At 44.1% G+C, this 4,689-nt stretch overlaps 1 long non-coding RNA gene across 1 annotated transcript; it reads right to left on the bottom strand.

Moving 5' to 3' along the window:
• Positions 1–627: 627 nt before the first annotated feature.
• Positions 628–4,026, bottom strand: LOC134825087 (uncharacterized). The gene is made up of 3 exons (XR_010161485.1): positions 3,952–4,026; positions 3,113–3,246; positions 628–711 (listed from the first exon to the last, which is right to left on the bottom strand). It is a non-coding gene; the product is annotated as an uncharacterized LOC134825087 (long non-coding RNA).
• Between the last annotated feature and the right edge of the window lie 663 nt (positions 4,027–4,689).

The raw sequence follows: 4,689 nt of genomic DNA on the forward strand, positions 1-4,689 counted from the left end.
TTGATAAGGGAGGGGAAGAGACCCTTCTTAATGAAACAAACTTGATAATGGAGGGGTAAGAAACCCAATTTTAAAGTGTAACAACTTGAAAGGAGAGGGAAAGAGCCCCTATCAAAGTAGTACTAACTTGATAATGGAGGGGTAAGAACCCTATTTTAAAGTAGTACTAATTGAAAAATGGAGGGGTTAGAGACCCCTACTTAAGTATACAAATTTGAAATGGAGGGGAAGAGACCCATTTTAAGTGTACAATTTGAAAATGGGGGGGGTTAAGCCCCCATTTTAAGTAGTACAAATTGAAATGGAAAAGGGTTAGAGACCCACTTAAGAAAACTAATTGATAATGGAGGGGGTAAGAGACCCCTATCTTAAGTATACTAACTTGATTATAGAAGGTTGAGACCCTTCTTAAGTATACAAACTTGATAATGGAGGGGTTAAGCCCCTTTTTAAGTATACTAACTTGAAAATGGAGGGGGTTTAGAGACCCTATCAAATAGACTAACTTGTAATGGAAAAAGGTTAGGACCCTAAAAAGTAGTTAACTTGAAATGGAGAGGGTAAAGACCCATCTTAAGTAGTACTAACTTGTAATAGAGGGGGTTAGGACCCTATCTTCAGTTTCTTAGTCAGTAGTAATCCCTCCAGATCGGTACTAGCTGTAATATCTTCTGCTTCTATTTTCAGTGTGTCGTCCAATGTTACAGAGATCTGAGAACATTCCCTCAAGTTAGAGTTATTTTATAATAATAAGGATGGTAAGATCAGTGCGTATTGGTGAGGTTTAACGAGGTAAAATAATATTGTTAATTGTGGTTTATTATGTCAAGTGAGGTTTCGCGAGATTAAGCGAGGTTTAGTGAGGATAGGTGAGGTTACTTGAGGTATAAGTGAGGTATAAGTGAGGTATAAGTGAGGTATAAGTGAGGTATAAATGAGGTATAAGTGAGGTTTCGTGAGATTAAGTGGTGTTACTTGAGGTATAAGTGAGGTTAAGTGAGGTTACTTGAGTATAGGTGGGTATAATTGGGGTATAAGGGGGGGGGGGGTGTCATGTCCGTCTATGTCCGCCTATGTCCTGTCCTTTTTGGATTCTATGAGACAACGGGACGTGTTTTTTTGGACCTTGCGGACACGGACGGACATTGGCGGACTCGGACGGACATTGGCGGACTCGGACGACATTGGCGGACTCGGACGGACATTGGCGGACCCGTACGGACATTGCGGTCCCGGACGGACAGTGGCGGACTTGGATGGACATTGGGTGGACATTAGCGGACAAAAATTTTGAGGACTGAAGAGTACTGAAGAGTACTGAAGAGTACTGAGGAGGATGGCTGAGAAGGATGGCTGAGGAGGATGACTGATCACTGAGGAGGATGACTGAGGAGGATGACTGAGAGGGAGGAGAAGATCAGGAAGACCCTGGAGGAGGAGGACCCAGAAGGAGGACCTATGAGGAGGAGGAGGAGAACTGAGGAGGATGATCTAGAGGAGGGAGGAGGACTCAGAGGGAGGAACTGAGAAGGAGGAGGACTGAGGAGGATGGCTGAGGAGATGGCTGAGGGAGGATGACTGAGAGGGAGGAGGAGAGGAAGAGGGGGAAGAGGACTGAGGAGGAGGAGGGAGAAGGACAGAGGAGGAGAAGGAGGACCCAGAGGGAGGAGGACCCAGGAGGAGGAGGACCCAGGAAAAGGCCCCAGGAGGATGAGAACTGTTGAGGACTGATGAGGAGGACTGAGGACGATGAGGAGGAGTAGGATGAGGACTGAGAGGGGAGGAGAAGAGACTGGGGAAGATCAGGAAGACCCAGAGGACCCAGGAGGAGGAGGTGGACCCAGGAGGAGGAGGAGACTGAGAGGACTGAGAGGGAGGACTGACGATGACTGAGAAGGAGGAGGACTGAGGAGTACTGAGGAGGAGGACTGAGGAGAACTGAGGAGGAGGAGGAGGAGGAGGAGGACTGAATAGGGAGGAGGAAAGGAGGGGGACTGGGAGAGGACTGGGGAGGAGGAGGACTGATGAGAAGGATGAGGAGGAGGACTCAGGAGGAGGACTCAGAGGAGGACTTAGGAGAAATGAGAAGGAGACTGAGGAGAACTTAGGAGGGAGGAGGAGGAGGGACTGAATAGGAGGAGGAGAAGAGGGGGACTGGGAGAGGACTGGGGAGGAGGAGGACTGATGAGAAGGATGAGGAGGAGGACCCCAGGAGGAGGAGGACTGAGTGACCGAGGAGGAAGATGAAGAGGAGGAGGAGGACCCAGGGAGGAGGAGGGACTGAGGAGGAGGGACTGAGGAGGACTGAGGAGATGGCTGAGGAGGATGACTGAGAGGGAACTGGGAAGAGAGGAGGGGACGGAGGAGGAGGAGGAGGACTGAGAGGACTGAGAAGGAGGGAGGAGGAGGATGAGGACTGAATAGGAGGAGGAGGATGGAGGACTGAGGAGAAGGATGAGGAGGAGGACTGAGGAGACTGAGGACTGAGGAGGAAGAGGGAGGAGGATGAAGAGGAGGAGGAGGACCCAGGAGGAGGACCCAGGAGGAGACTCAGGAGGAGGAGGAGGACTGGGGAGGAGAAGGACTGTTGACGACTGATGAGGAGGACTGAGGACGAGGAGGAGGAGTAGGAGGAGGACTGAGGAGGGGAGGAGGAAGAGGACTGAGGAAGATCAGGAAGACCCAGGGGGAGGAGGAGGAAGAGTAGGAGGATGAAGCATCTAAATGTTATTTCCATTTTTGGCCGTTATTGTCCATTTTTGTCCGCTCTATTTTTTGTCCGTTTTGAAAATATAGGGTACCGAACGGACAAAAACATGATCCCCTATAACAGCAAAAATTGAACATTTTATTTAGCAATTTAGGTGTCCATTAATGTCCGCCTATGTCCGCCTATGTCCGTCTATGTCCGCCTATGTCCGTCTATGTCCGCCTATGTCCGCCTATGTCCGCCTATGTCCTGTCCTTTTTGGATTCTATGAGACAAGCGGACATAGACGGACGTGACACCCCTATAAGTGAGGTTTCACGAGATAAAGTGAGGTATAAGTGAGGTATAAGCGAGGTTTAGTGAGGTATAAGTGAGGTGTACTAATAACAGGTGACATCCTACCTTTGGTATAGCGTACTGTAGCCACACGTAAAGGAAAGGTTTAGAGTCCCCCTCATTGTCTGGTATAACACTACCACTATCAGTATAGTACACTAGATCTGGTAGGTAGGTGTGGATTGAGGAGATCTCAGAGCCTGAGGGGGATATTACAGTGTTAATATCTGGAGGGGGATATAATCTTAGTACTATATAGTATATACTTATATATATAATAAAGCGAGACGATATTATATATGGATGGATGTGTTTATCCGTACCATTTTACTGACACCACGGCATCAACTTTAACGCGACATTCCGCAAAAACCGTAAAATATATAATAGAGGGGTTGTTTATCTAGCGTTAACATTTCACATCACAGCTACTACACATGTTACTACACATGTTACTACACATGTTACTACACGACACATGTTACTACACATGATACTACACATGTTACTACACATGTTACTACACATGTTACTACACATGTTACTACACATGTTACTACACATGTTACTACACATGTTACTACACATGTTACTACACATGTTACTACACATGTTACTACACGTGTTAATACACAAGTTACTACACATGTTACTACACATGTTACTAACACATGTTACTACACATGTACTACCATGTTACTACAACATGTTACTACACATGTTACTACTCATGTTACTACACATGTTACAAAACATGTTACTTTCCAAAGTTACTACACATGTTAAATAAACATGTTACTAAAACCCCTGTTTACTACACGTGTTTTTCTACACGTGTTACTTAAAACATGTTTTCTACACATGTTTCACACATGTTACTACACACAATACACTGCACTAGTTACCTGTGGTAGATACTTGAGTGAGAGGAGTGTCCAGACTACTAGCCACACTAAACGAGCGTGTAAGGGAGGCCACTACACGTAACACTAGTCTTATCTGCAGTGGTAATCAATTAGTTAATTAGCAAACTAATTGGTTAGTTGACTGGGTAATTGCAGTGGTGATTAATCAATTAGTTAATTAGCAAACTAATTGGTTAGTTGACTGGGTAATTGCAGTGTTAATCAATTAGTTAATTAGCAAACTAATTGGTTAGTTGACTGGGTAATTGCAGTGTTAATCAATTAGTTAATTAGCAAACTAATTGGTTAGTTGACTGGGTAATTGATTAATGAATACAATAATTGTGTTGATGGAATTCGGAGAGATATGAACTGTATTATGAACCTATATAATATGAACCTATACCTGATCCAGATGTACAGCTACTGATATGGGATGGGTGTCAGCGTGTAAACAAATGTCATTACTTCCTCTGCTGCCCAGAGCTAGTACCACCTGAGAAACATGTCTCTTAATTATTTTAATGTTAATTTAATTAATTATTAAGTTATTTTAATGTTAATTACTTGATTAGCAATATTAGAAATATTAGCATCCTTATAAAGATGTATAATTGAAGTTAAAATGACAGATTTTTGATTGAACATTTTATTTATTCGCTCCAAACCGAGTAATAACTGTACGATATGCAAATTTTCCATCGGTTTATTGATTAATTAACTAATTAGCTAATTAGC

This window comes from Bolinopsis microptera, chromosome 13, assembly GCF_026151205.1.
Source record: "Bolinopsis microptera isolate Bmic1 chromosome 13, MBARI_Bmic_1.0, whole genome shotgun sequence".
In the NCBI taxonomy this organism is placed as follows: Eukaryota; Metazoa; Ctenophora; class Tentaculata; order Lobata; family Bolinopsidae; genus Bolinopsis; species Bolinopsis microptera.